Genomic DNA, 15,762 nt, shown 5'->3' on the forward strand with positions numbered 1-15,762 from the left:
ACATGCTCTGAAATGCTTCTCCTAGAGGGGGAGCATTTCCACGATCCACATTTGAAGGTTGCTGTTATTCTCTGTGTAAGGTGAATGGGTCATGGTGAAACTCAAACCCTGAACTTGGTATTGATGCCATGCTCTTTCTAGGAACAAGGAGAAACACTGATGCCAATACACTCTGAACCTAAATAAAATAATTATTTTAGTGATTATATCATGAAAAGATTCATAAAAATTTAATCCTAAAAGGGACATTAAAAAATCACTTAGTATTAAATCTCATATTTTTATATGCCCTTAGCAAATATTATTTTATTTTTTTCTAGGTGAGGATACTTAAGCCCGAAGAACAATGTGACATGCCTGAAGTCATATTAGTCATATTGCTACAAGTGGATATCAACCCTGGCTTCACACGCTGGAACAACCAGGGGAGTTTTTTTTTTTTTTTTAAATACTGATGCTTGGGCCTTATGCAGGCAAATTAATCAGAATTTCTGGGCCTCTGGGCCTGGGCACTGGCACTTTATAAAGTTTCCCAGGTGCCTCAATCTAAAGCTAGAATTGAGAACCACTGAGCACACAAGAACCCAGGTGCTAATCGTATTCCAGTTATCAAATCCACGGTAGTCTCTCACTGCTCATCCCTGAGCCCAGGGAAGCCTTAGCTAATGAGTTACAGCACTCTTTCCTGCTGCACCCAGCCTGGTCTCCCAAACCTAGCTACACCTGGGCACTGTCTCTGCTTCCTTTAGTCACAGAAAATAGCTGAAAGTAATTTTTTCGTAAAACTGGGGGTGTCTATTCTTAGTTCAGTGTATTATCTTAGTCCATCAGTGCTCTCCTGGGGGATACCAGGGTAAAAGCCCTTGGTTGCTTCACTGAGTCTACTACTTTCCCATTATACACAGATGCAGTCAGGATGATCTAGGTTTGAATTCTACTCTGCTATTTACAACTCATGTGACTTTGGGCAGGTTCTTTGTGCCTCAGTTTCTTATCTATAAACAAGAATAATGAAACTGTTTCACAGGTCTGTCCTTCTCGACTCTCCTCTGGTATTGATCTCTAGCAAAACTGCAGCCGGGCCCTCAGTCTAGTCTAGTCTTCCTTACCTGTCTGAATCCCAATCCTCTCAGTCCCCAGGTAATAAACTTGTTTTGATAAACAAATTCTTTTTTTTACTTTTTATTTTTCTGAAGTTGAAAATGGAGAGGCAGTCAGACAGACTCCCACATGCACACAACCGGGATCCACCCGGCATGCCTACCAGGGGGTGATGCTCTGCCCATCTGGGGCATCACTCTGTTGCAACCAAAGCCATTCTAGTGCCTGAGGCAGAGGCCACAGAGCCATCCTCAACTCCCGGGCCAACTTTGCTCCAATGGAGCCTTGGCTACGGGAGGGGAAGAGAGAGACAGAGAGGAAGGAGAGGGGGAGGGGTGGAGAAGCAGATGCGCGCTTCTCCTGTGTGCCCTGGCTGGGAATAGAACCTGGGACTCCTGCACGCCAGGCCGATGCTCTACTACTGAGCCAACTGGCCAGGGCAATAAACAAATTCTTGATGAGGAGTTAGTCCTTAAGCCTTGCTTATTAGCATTTAGAGTGCCTGTAAAAGGCCTTCTGAAGACAGTGATTACATTTCAATACATTTTTTTCTTCGGTACTTTGTACTCTTCTAGCCAGAGATGAGTTTTGTAGTCTCCTAACAATTTGGATTTTATTAGAATAAATTCTATTCAAAACTGAGAGCAAAGTATGTAGACTACTGACCTGGAGGCAAAAAACAGCACTACAGCAGCATCGTTCACCATCCAGGACCGTGAGCCTATGCCAGGCATCGAAACCACCTTGTTTCTAGTTGGAACCCGAGTTTCAGTTAGATCCTTGAGACCCATCCTTTGCCCGGAGCTCAGATCAATATTATTTCTTGGTTGAAATCTAAATACCTTCCAGGCTCCCATCTGAATGAGGTGCTGGTTGTTCTGTTCTTCTCCCCCATCTCTCACCATTCCCAGTTGCCCACGTCCCTTCTGTTGCCTTCTGGCCCAGTCCTTTCACCATTCACCATGCTTTCTGGAACATCCACATGGAGGTAAACTCCACATGCCCGCAGTCTGCCTTTACATGCCTTTCTTGGGAATGCCTCTCTGAGGTCCTTTCATTCTCAGAATGTGGGATGTCATCCTTATCTCCTGGATGTTAATAGGTGAGGGTGTGCGGTCATCCTGGAAAGAGGGCAGCAGTAACTGTGGACAACAGTACCACATACACAGTACATGTCACTTGGAAAAATGTTTCCCTCTCAACTGCTTCTTCCAATTAGTTCCATTTCTATCCCACAAGACTATGTGGTACAAGTTTCTTAATTCCATCCTACTTACCACTCTAACACAGACTCAAACCTTATTGCTCCATTTCCCATATTCATTGAAAAAAAAAATCAAGCCAAATCAACATACTTGTAGTTCTTCAAACATAGCAAGACAACTTCAGAATAATTTCCAACAAGGAGGAAGAGCATTCTCCTCCGCCACCTCATTTAAATGCCTATCCTCTGTAAGAACCCCATTTACTTCTCTTTGACAGCACTCAGTCTCAGCAGTAAGTGGTTTGCTTGTTTCTTCCAATCAAGATGACACAGATCATATCTTTTAGAAACCCACATTTCACTGACCCTAGATCTGAGCTTTCCCTACAGCATGTATCCCATCTCCCAGTGTATCGCTAGTGTAATATTGGGTCTATAAAGTATTTTAAAAGGAATAGTATTCATATCATTGCAAGCTGGAAGAAAACTTATGTCATTAAATCCAACTCCCGTTTTAAAGATAAGCCCAAAGACATAGTGGCTTTCCCAGAATGTCCCAGGAAGTCAGTGGTTCAACAGTCCCAGATAGTTCCCTCTCCACTACTGAGACCATTCAAAACTTTAAGGAGTCTGACATATAATTTCCAAGAATAAAATAAGCACACAAATAATTATAATACAAAGTATTAATAAGACATAAAAAATTCAAAAGCAGATGAAAGGGGGAAAATTATACTCATAGGCTGGGATAGGTTGTAGGTAACGAGGGTAGTCAGGATACTGTACAACAGTTCTCAACCTTTTTAGTCTCAGGCCCCTTTCACACTTTTAAAAATTACTGTGAACCCCAAATAGCTTCTTTCTTGTGGTTTAATTCATTGATATTTATTATATTAGAAATTAAAACTAAGAATGGTAAAAATTATTAATTTAAAAAATAAACTCATTACGTGTTGAATTTTTGTAAAGATATATTTTCTACAGAGTGACATTTGTTTTACATTTCTGCCAATCTCTTTAATCTCTGACTTAATAGAAGACAGCTAGATTCTCACAGCTACTGCTACATTCAATCTCTAAAGATGTTTTGGTTGAAGCCTTAGAAGAAAATTTGGCCTCAAGTGCTTATTCATTTTTTAAATTTATTTATTCATTTTACAGAGGACAGAGAGAGAGAGAGAGAGAGAGAGAGAGAGATATTAAGAGTGAGAGCCAGAGAGCGAGACAGAGAAAAAATGTATGGTAAATATTCAAATATTCAATATTTGAATCCTCACAGTTTATTTCTCAATTATTTTTTCAAGTAAAAATGGATTCCATGAAAGAACTGTTCAGCACACAACTCCATTGCACAAGTTCTTTTTGTGTACTCCCCATATAGTCATATAGAATATTGAAAAAATGTTCTTGAAGGCTGAGATTTATAAAATTAATAGTTTTTACTGCCTTTATCAAGAACATTCTTAAATGAAATTGGCTTTTTCTTCTATAAGTGCATGGTGCCATTGCTTTGGTCATGTTAAGTAAAGTGCCAGCAGGTTTACCTACATTTGCATTTATGGTATATCGCAATAACACAGTAGAAAAGGAAATTAATGTCTTAATGTTATAAAATATATTTGACCATACGGCCCCCTGAATTACTTCTAAGGACTCCTCTGAGAGTGGACAATACTCTGAGAACCACTGGTATACTAGATATAGTCTTTGAAAAATAAGTTGAATTTTGATAGGACGAGGAAGGTAGCTACATTAAGAAGGAAGTAAAATATGAGGTATATCTAAGGGACAGAGGGTAGGATATAGGTTTGGTTGAAAGAGGAGGGAAGCAGAGGCAGATGAGGCTGAAAAGATACTGTGAAAGGCCTGGAATGCCTTCATGATAATCAATTAGGTTTTTTTAAAAAAAATTTTAGAGGTGACATCAGAGAAATGGCGCCGTGAGGAGGGCTCCCAATACCTCTCTCCAAAATTTCAACAAGTTGTACAACCAGAGACAGAAAAATCGGTCCCTGGAGCATCTGGAAGTCCCACACACTGAACAAAAAGGTATGATTGGGTGAAAAGGTGGCTAAATATATAATCAACCCTGAAGGAAATAAGATGGAGAAAGGAACACTCCGCCTTCCTCACTAACCTGAGCAAGGGCTGCTTTCACTTGAAACTGAGAGAGAGTGGGGGCTGGGGCAGAGACGTTCAAGCCAAGGAAAGAGTATGCCGTGGCAACTCAGCCCACGTGAGCCAATGCCAGCGCCGGACCCTGGCAAAGGCGGGCGAGCAGCAGCCGCCATTACCCCCGATATCCTGGTTGGCGAGCGTGGACAATATGTGAGAGGTTCCTCCTAGCGCCCCGGGCATGGGCGCCAGTGTTACAAGACAGAAGAGCAGGGTGAGAGGCTTCTGCATGGGCTGCGACCAGAGTCTCGGTGTGGTCCCTGCTCCCCCAGCAACAGCGCGCAGAGAGTGTGGGAAAGCGAACTTCCCTACACCCAACTTCTCTGGGCGGGTGGGGCGCCTCACCCAGCCATTCAAGCTAACATCCAGGGGAAGAAAAAATACAGAAGCGCTAGGGGGAGGGGCGCACAGGCAGCTTGCAGAATGTCTCTGGAGCAGATCTTTGGATCCAATCGCTGAAATTAGCTTAACCCACAGTCTGCTCACCACCCAACTGGTTTACGCAGCTTTAGTTGACAAGGTCTCTCTCAGATCAGTGATCTAAGACAAGAGACATATTTTTTAGTGCCTCTTGCTATGCACGTAGGGGTGGGGGCAACTTCCTGCAGCCGATACAGGGTGAAAAACACATTCCTATGGAACAAACCTCAGAGAACACTGCAGAAGATAGGCTAGGCTGTAGGCTTTTTAACAAGGAAGAAGCCTGCAGAAAGCAATCCCACAGAAAGCTAAGGCAAATTTAACTAGATATACCTAGGGAACTGAACAGAAGTCAACAGGTCCCCCTACCTGCTTAAGCTGGTGGCTCTGATTGGCAGAGCTTTCATATTCAGGGCTGTGCACTAAACAGAGGGACTTGGCAGCTTTTAAAACCTCCTGTTCTGCAGGCAGTGACTAAGGCATCTTCTTCCCAGCCAAAACAGTTTACAAAGTGCAAAAAGCCTGGGGAGAGTGGTCCCACAGAGTGCTGAGGCATACTGGACATGCCTGGAGGCTCATAAAAAGACACCTTGAGAGCAATTGGCTCCCAGCCTGCCTGATTACACTGGCAGCTCTGACTGACAGAGCCTTACCCAGAACCCTGCGCTGAATGGGGATAGAGTGGGGATCTGCCAGCTCTTTGAGCCTCTTACTCTCCAGGCAGAGGCAGCGGCAACCTCATAGAGGGCTCATCAGGCTGCTAATTCAGGAAGGAGAGACTAGGAGAGAGGCTCCGGGAAAACGGACTCTCTCATAGTCGGAGCCTGCAAATGCTAACAAGCCTTGACTACCAACGAGACTGAGGCCTAGTATATGACATCATCATAGAGACACATCAACTGCAAATCTCTACCTAAGCATGCCACAGGAGCAGAGCCTGGGGTACAGAGCCACTGACCAGGAAGAGGGAGAGGAAAGAAAAAGGAAGAAGAGAACCTCTCAAAATCAAGAAAAATCCACATTAACAGTCTTTATAACTTTTTCCACTTTTTTTTTGTTTCTTTCATCTTCTTTATTTTTTTTTCTTCTTCCACCTTGGTCATTTTATTATCTGCTCATTTTATTCTTTTCTCTTCATCTTAAACTACATTACCCATAAGTGTTACATTTCCCACATTTTTTTCTTTATTTCTTTCTCTCTATGAGGGTTACACTCCAAAACCCTTAACTCTCTCTTTTTTTCTTTTTTCCTTTTTTCTCCATTTCTCCTTTTGTCCTTTGCTTTTCCTCTCATTTGATCTTCACTCACGAACAAATTAATTTTTGTATTCAAATTTTTTCTGTGGCATTTTGCGTGCTTTTACTTCCCTTTTTAACTCATCAGCATTCCCCCCAATCCTGGTTCTCCATTCTATGTAGTTTTTATTCTTCTTAATATAATATTATAGTATTTTTTTTGTTTCCCTCTTATCCCTTTCACTATATCTCAGTTGACCATCATTTACAAGCAAATTATTTTAATCTTGATCCAAATTTATTCCTTTTTGGCATTTTGTGGGTCCCTTCCTCCTTTTTGCCCCTTTATCACATCTCCCCAACTCAGGCCCTCCATTATAGGTAGTTTTTGTTCCATTTAGCACAATATAATTCTCAGATTTTCATGGTATTTTCTTAAAGAGGGAAAGAAAAAAGGAAAGAAAAAATTTTTAATTATTTTTTTATTGTCCTTTTTTCTTTTTTTTCACTTTTTATTCTTTATTAATTCTCATTAGTGGTATTAATAAAACCACCCTCAGATGCCATTAAGGAAAAGTAAATCAAATATCATGGATACAAAAGACAGAGATGTAGCACAGATAGATGAGGAAAAATCAATAGAAAAGAATTTAACAGACTGAAAACCTTGGAATTAAATGACAGAGAATTTAAAATAGAAATCCTAAAAATACTCAGAGATATATGAAAAAACACAGAATAACAATTTAAGGAGCTCAAAAAACAACTCAATGAATGCAAAGAATATATTACCAAGGAAATTGAAACTATGAAAACAAATCGAACAAAGATGAAAAACTCAATTCATAAAGTAAAAAATGAGGTAACAAGCTTAGCTAATAAAACAGGCCAGATAGAGAGAGGATTAGTGACATAGAATACCGGCAACTTGAGGCACAACAGAGAGAAGAGAGAGACTCAAGAATTAAAAAAAATGAGAAAGCCCTACAGGAATTGTCTGACTCCATCAAAAAGAGTAACATAAGAATAATAGGTATATCAGAAGGAGAAGAGAAAGAAAATGGAATGGAAAACATATTCAAACAAATAATAGAGAACTTCTCAAGCCTATGGAAAGAACTAAAGCCTTGAATTCAAGAAGCAAACAGAACACCGAGTTATTTTAACCCCAACAAACCTACTCCAAGGCACATCATAATGAAAATGGCACAAACCAACGACAAAGAAAAAATTCTCAAGACACCCAGGGAAAAGAATACAACATATAAAGGAAGGCCTATTAGATTATCAGCAGATTTCTCAGCAGAAACTCTACAAGCTAGAAGAGAGTGAACCCCAATATTTAAAGTTCTGAAAGAGAGGAACTTCCAGCCAAGAATACTATACCCATCAAAGCTATCCTTCAAATATGAAGGAGAAATAAAAACATTCACAGAAACAGAAAAGATGAGGGAATTTATCATCAGAAAACCCCCACTCCAGGAAATACTAAAGGTGGTTTTCCATACAGATACAAAGAACAAAACAAAACCACAAGTAAAAGCTCCACCAAGAACACAATGAAACCAAATTTAAACTGTGACAACAAAAACACAGGGGAGAGGATGAAGATTAACAGTAGCAAAGGACAATGGAGTGCAGAAGCACTCATAAAATAGTGTACTACAATGAACATGGCAGGTACCCTTTTCATTACTTAATGGTAACCACCCCTGAAAAAACCACCATAGAAGCACATGACTTAAAAAAGGTAGTAACAGAGGAAAGAAGTATGGATTACAACCAAACAAAAACAAATAATAGAAAAACAAAAGAGAAGAATCAAACAAGATACAAAACTAACAGAAAGCAATATATAAAATGGCAATAATGAACCCTCAGGGGTCAATAATTACACTAAATGTAAACGGATTAAACTCACCAATAAAAAGACACAGAGTAGCAGAATGGATTAAAAAAGAAAATCCAACTGTATGCTGCCTACAAGAAACACATCTAAGCAACAAGGATAAAAACAAATTCAAAGTGAAAGGCTGGAAAAATATACTCCAAGCAAATAACATCCAAAAAAAAAGCAGGTGTAGCAATACTCATATCTAATAATGCTGACTACAAGACAGCAAAAGTACTCAGAGACAAAAATGGTCATTTCATAATGATTAAGGGGACAATGAATCAAGGAGACATAACACTTTTTTTTGTTTTGTATTTTTCTGAAGCTGGAAACGGGGAGAGACAGACAGACTCCCGCATGCGCCCGACTGGGATCCACCCGGCATGCCCACCAGGGGTGACGCTCTGCCCACCAGGGGCGATGCTCTGCCCCTCCGGGGAGTCGCTCTGCCACGACCAGAGCCACTCTAGTGCCTGGGGCAGAGGCCAAGGAGCCATCCCCAGCGCCTGGGCCATCTTTGCTCCAATGGAGCCTTGGCTGTGGGAGGGGAAGAGAGAGACAGAGAGGAAGGAGGGGGGTGGGGAAGCAAATGGGCGCTTCTCCTATGTGCCCTAGCTGGGAATCGAACCCGGGTCCCCCACACGCTAGGCCGATGCTCTACCGCTGAGCCAACCGGCCAAGGGCCGACATAACACTTCTTAATATATATGCACGGATCCAAGGAGCACCAAAATATATAAGACAGCTACTGACAGACCTAAAAACAAAAACTGACAAAAATAGAATCATACTTGGAGACCTCAATACGCCATTGACTGCTCTAGATGGTTCATCCAAACAGAAAATCAATAAAGAAATATTGGCCTTAAACGAAACACTATAGCAACTGGATATGATAAACATCTACAGGACATTTCATCCCAAAGTGACAGAGTACATATTTTTCTCTAGTGTACATGGAACATTTTCAAGAACTGACCATATGTTGGGCCACAAAAATAACATCAGCAAATTCAGAAATATTGAAATTGTACCAAGTATATTTTCTGATCATTAAGACTTGAAACTAGAATTCAACTGCAAAAAAGAGGGAAAAACCCCCACAAAAATGTGGAAACTAAACAACATACTTTTAAAAAATGAGTGGGTCAAAGAAGAAATAAGCGCAGAGATCAAAAGATATTGTACAGACAAATGAAAATATCAATATGACATATCAGAATCTCTGGGATGCAGCAAAAGCAGTAATAAGAGGGGTGTTCATATCACTTCAGGCCTATATGAACAAACAAGAGAGAGCCCAAGTAAACCACTTAACTTCACACCTTAAGGAACTAGAAAAAGAAGAACAAAGAAAACCCAAAACTAGCTGAAGAAAGGAAATAATAAAAATCAGAGCAGAAATAAATTAAATAAAGAACAGAAAAACTATAAAAAATTAATAAAACAAGGAGATGGTTCTTTGAAAAAATCAATAAAATTGACAAACCCATGGCAAGACTCACCAAGGAAAAAAGAGAAAGAACTCATATAAACAAAATCCAAAATGAAAGAGGAGAAATCATCACAGATATCAAAGATACACAAAGAATTATTATAGAATATTATGGAAAACTATATGCCATGAAATCCAACAATCTAGTAGAAATGGATAAATTCCTAGGACAATACAACCTTCCTAGACTGAGTCATGAAAAAGCAGAAAGTCTAAATAGACCAATTAGCAGGGAGGAAATAGAAAAAACTATTAAAAACCTCCCCCAAAATAAAAGTGCAGGCCCAGATGGCTACACTAGTGAATTCTATCAAACATTCAAAGAAGACTTGTTTCCTATTCTACTCAAAGTCTTCCAAAAAATTGAAGAAGAAGCAATACTTCCAAACACATTTTATGAAGCCAACATAACCCTCATAATGAAACCTGGCAAGGATGGCACAAAAAAAGAAAACTATAGACCAGGGGTCCCCAAACTACGGCCTGCGGGCCGCATGCGGCCCCCTGAGGCCATTTATCTGGCTCCCGCCACACTTCCGGAAGGGGCACCTCTTTCATTGGTGGTCAGTGAGAGGAGCACATTGACCATCTCGTTAGCCAAAAGCAGGCCCATAGTTCCCATTGAAATACTGGTCAGTTTGTTGATTTAAATTTACTTGTTCTCTATTTTAAATATTGTATTTGTTCCCATTTTGTTTTTTTACTTTAAAATAAGATATATGCAGTGTGCATAGGGATTTGGTCATAGTTTTTTTTATAGTCCGGCCCTCCAGTGGTCTAAGGGACAGTGAACTGGCCCCCTGTGTAAAAAGTTTGGAGACCCCTGCTATAGACCAATATCTCTAATGAATACAGATGCTAAAATACTAAACAAAATACTAGCAAATCGAATACAACAACATATTAAAAAAAATAATACATCATGATCAAGTGGGATTCATCCCAGAATCTCAAGGATGGTTCAACATACGTAAAACGGTTAATGTAATACACCATATCAACAAAACAAAGAACAAAAACCACATGATCCTATCAATAGATGCAGAAAAGGCATTCGATAAAATACAACACATTTTTTTTTTTTTTGTTTAAAACATTCAACAAAATGGGTTTGGAAGGAAAATATCTCAACATGATAAAGGCCATATATGATAAACCATCAGCCAACATCATATTAAATGGCATAAAACTGAAGACTTTTCCCCTTAAATCAGAAACAAAACAGGGTTGTCCACTCTCTCCACTTTATTTAACGTGGTGCTAGAAGTTCTAGCCCGAGCAATTAGACAAGATAAAGAAATAAAAGGCATCCATATTGGAAAAGAAGTAAAGGTTTCACTTTTTGCAGATAATATGATCCTATACATCGAAAACCCCAAAGACTCCAAAAAAAGATTACTAGAAACAATAAACCAATACAGTAAGGTTGCAGGATACAAAATTAATATACAAAAGTCCATAGCCTTTCTATATGCCAACAACAAAACATTGGAAAACGAATTCAAAAAAATAATCCCCTTCACAGTTGCAACAAAATAAATAAAATACCTATGAATAAACATAACAAAGAATGTAAAGGACCTATATAACGAAAACTAGAAATTGTAGATTGTTAAGGGAAATCGAAAAAGATACAATGAAATGGAAAAATATTCCCTGTTCTTGGATAGGAAAAATAAATATAATCAAAATTACCATATTACCCAAAGCAATACACAAATTTAATGCAATTCCCATCAAAATTCCAATGACATTTTTTAAAGAAATGGAACAAAAAATCATCAGATTTATATGGAACTATAAAAAACCCTGAATAGCTAAAGCAATCCTAAGGAAAAAGAATGATGCTGGGGGCATTACAATACCTGACTTCAAACTATATTATAGGGCCCCGACAATCAAAACAGCATGGTACTGGCAGAAAAATAGACACTCAGATCAATGGAACGGAATAGAAAGTCCAGAAATAAAACCACATATATATGGTCAAATAATTTTCGATAAAGGGGCCAAGAACACACAATGGAGAAAAGAAAGCCTCTTCAACAAATGGTGCTGGGAACTGGAAAGCCACATGCAAAAGAATGAAACTCGACTACAGTTTGTCCCCTTGTACTAAAATTAATTCAAAATGGATCAAAGACCTAAATATAAGACCTGAAATAATAAACTATGTAGAAGAAAACATAGGTACTAAATTCATGGACCTTGGTTTTAAAGAGCATTTTATGAATTTGACTCCAAAGGCAAGGGAAGTGAAGGCAAAGATAAATGAATGGGACCACATCAGACTAAGAAGTTTTTGCACAGCAAGAGAAACTGACAACAAAATAAACAGACAGCCAACTAAATGGGAGATGATATTTTCAAACAACAGCTCAGATAAGGGCCTAATATCCAAAATATACAAAGAACTCATAAAACTCAACAATAAACAAACAACCCAATAAAAAAATGGGAAGAGGACATGAACAGACACTTCTCCCAGGAAGAAATACAAATGGCCAACAGATATATGAAAAGATGCTCATCTTCATTAGTTATTAGAGAAATGCAAATCAAAACTACAAGGAGATACCACCTCACACCTGTTAGACTGGCTATTATCAACAAGACAGGTAATAGCAAGTGTTGGATAGGCTGTGGTGAAAAGGAACCCTCGTCCACTGTTGGTGGGAATGTCAAGTAATACAACCATATGTACGAAAGTATGGTGGTTCCTCAATAAACTAAAAATAGAACTACCATATGACCCAGCAATCCCTCTACTGGGTATATACCCCGATAACTCAAAAACATTGGTACGTATGGAATCATATAGTTCTTAGTTTTTCTGATTTAATTATTTCGCTCAGTATAATGTTATCAAGATTCATCCATGTTGTTGTAAATGATCCAATGTTGTCATTTCTTATGGCTGAGTAGTATTCCATAGTATATATGTACCAAAGCTTTTTAATCCACTCATCCTCTGACGGACACTTGGGCTGTTTCCAGATCTTCGCTATTGTGAACAATGCTGCAATAAACATGGGGGTGCACTTCTTTTTTTCATACAGTACTATGGTGTTCTTGGGGTATATTCCTAACAGTGGGATAGCTGGGTCAAAAGGCAGTTCGATTTTTAATTTTTTGAGGAATCTCCATACTATTTTCCACAGTGGCTGCACCAGTCTGCATTACTACCAGCAGTACAGGAGAGTTCTCTTTTCTCCACATCCTCGCCAGCACTTATTCTGTGTTGTTTGGTTGATGAGCGCCATTCTGACTGCTGTGAGGTGATATCTCATTGTGGTTTTAATTTGCATTACATAGGTGGTACATAAAAATTAGACTCAGAGACATGGACAAGAGTGTGGGGGTTACAGGGTGGGGGGTAGGAGAGGGAGGGGGATGGGGAAGGGAGGGGCACAAAGAAAACCAATTAGAAGGTGATGAAAGACAATTGGACTTTGTGTGATGGGAATGCAGCATAAGCAAATGGCAAATTAACCTAGAGCTGTTTTCTCTGAACATATGTACCCTGATTTATCAATGTCACCCCATTAAAATTAATCAAAAAAAAAAAAAAAGAATCTGGTAAAAAAGGCAACAAAAAAACACATTGGTACGTAAAGTCACATGCAGCCCCATGTTCATTGCAGCATTGTTCACAGTGGCCAAGACATGGAAACAACGAAAAAGCCCTTCAATAGATGACTGGATAAAGATGTGGTACATACATACTATGGAATACTACTCAGCCATAAGAAATGATGATATCGGATCATTTACAACAAAATGGATGGATCTTGATAACATTATATGGAGTGAAATAAGTAAATTAGAAAAAACTAAGAACTGCATGATTCCATACATAGGTGGGACATAAAAACGAGACTAAGAGACATGGACAAGAGTGTGGTGATTACAGGGCGGGTGGGGGGGAGGAGAGGAGAGGGAGGGAGAGATAGGGGGAAGGGGAGGGGCACAAAGAAAACCAGATAGAAGGTAACAAAGGACAATTTGACTTTGGGTGACGGGTATGCAACATAATTGAATGACAAGATAACCTGGAGATGTTTTCTTTGAACATAGGTACCCTGATTTATTAATGTCACCCCATTAAAATTAATAAAAATTTATAAAAAAAAGAAAAATATTAAAAAAAATTTATTTATTGATATTAGAGACAGGGAGAGAGAGAAACATTGACTTGTTGTTCCAGTTATTTACGCACTCATTGTTTGATTCTTTTTTTTTTTTTTTTTGTACAATATTTTTCTGAAGTTGGAAATGGGGAGGCAGTCAGACAGGCTCCTGCATTCTTCTGACCAGGATCCACCTGGCACGCCCACCGGGGGGTGATGCTCTGCCCATCTGGGGCGTCGCTCTGTTGCAACCAGAGCCATTCTAGTGCCTGAGACAGAGGCCACAGAGCCATCCTCATCGCCTAGGCCAACTTTGCCCCAATAGAGCCTTGGCTGCAGGAGGGGAAGCGGAAGGAGAGGGGGAGGGGTGGAGAAGCAGATGGGTGCTTCTCCTGTGTGCCCTGGCTGGGAATTGAACCCGGGACTCCTGCACGCCAGGCTGACGCTCTCATTGTTTGATTCTTGTATGTGCCCTGATCAGGGATTGAATCCACAACCTTGGTCTATCAGTACGATGCTCTAACAACTGAGCTACCAGGCCAGGGCTGATCAATTAGGTTTAAACCAGACAGGAAGAGACTACGGTGAGCAGTGTTTTGTTTTGGAAAACTGTAGTTTCAACTTACATAAAGATAAAGCTGGACATGTTTACATTTACTAGCTATAAAATGAAAACAACAGCATAGCTGCTTTTCTCATAAGGAATGTTTAGGGAATGAAATAAACATGGCCGAATGCTTGTTGTAAGAAACATGCTGCACTTTTACTTTAATTTACAGCATTATTTTCAGAAGGAAAAAGAGTAAGGACACACATAAGGACATATTCTGAACTGAATGCTATGCCAGTCATTCTTCCTATGTTATATAATTTAATAATTAAACAAACTTACAAAAGCAATGTCACCATTTCATTTGGGCAAATGTAACCCAAAAAGTTAAGTAACTTCCCAAGGGATGTGACTTCAACTCTAATTTCATATTTCACCCATTATCTCAAAGCATTTGGGGAAAGTCTGAAATAAATTTATCAACTACATGTATATCTATATCCCATGCAATCCACTAAAATAGGGCACAAAATGGTGTCCTAATCCCCCATACATATAAAATGTCAAATCTCTAAAGAGACTGTATATTTTGAATTTTTCTTTCCTTCAAGAACTATTTTAAATAACAGGCAAAGCTGATTACCAGGAGATATATATATATATATATGGGCTGACAGAGATTTTGTTAAAACATAACTGAGGAAAATGATTATTTGAAAATCACTGCTAAACTTCATCAGAGTACTTATTGGACACAAAGATTTATCTAGTTCATATTTTTAAATATCAGATCAATAAGAAAAAGAGGTAACGAAATTCAAAATCATAGTATGATGCCAACTTCTTTCACCCAAGAAAAGAAGGCTGCTATACACCATATCAACATGGCGTGTTCTTGTGGCACTTGGCCCTGCCCCTTTAAATACCCATATTCTGTTGCACATGCACGCACGCACACACACACACAGAAACAGCTCCCTCCTCAATGTAAATAAATAAATTCCCTGTTCAACTGGACGGTTGGAAACTTTTTTGTTGACATTTTAATAGAAATTATCAAAATTATCTCAAATTAATCACAATATATAAATATTTTACTATACAATAAAATATAACTAAATATATGTAGAATAAAGCTATTTATTATTTATTCACTTCTTGGTAGGATAAGGGTCAGAGAGTATAATATAGTTCAAATAGAGTTGCTATCTAGCCTGACAAAAAACAGATTCTTGTTAAAGGTAGAAAATTATTATAAACATTGAAAACAAATGAGCAAAATGTCTTGTAAGTCTTATAGATTGTGTATTTTAAAATTATAGTTCATCAGAAACTATGCTTTTCTTCTGTACTGATACAAAAGTAAATGCATTTTGGCTTAAATTACAACTGTTAATAAATTATCCCTTTGTATATACACATAATATCCTTTCTATATCTTAGACTAAAAATTATACAACATTAAAAAGCTTATAAAGTAAATTGACAAAAACGTGAAGTTATATATACATTTCGGACATTGGGGAATTATTACAATTCTATGCTATACAATGTCAA

Source organism: Saccopteryx leptura, chromosome 3, assembly GCF_036850995.1.
Source record: "Saccopteryx leptura isolate mSacLep1 chromosome 3, mSacLep1_pri_phased_curated, whole genome shotgun sequence".
Lineage (NCBI taxonomy): Eukaryota > Metazoa > Chordata > Mammalia > Chiroptera > Emballonuridae > Saccopteryx > Saccopteryx leptura.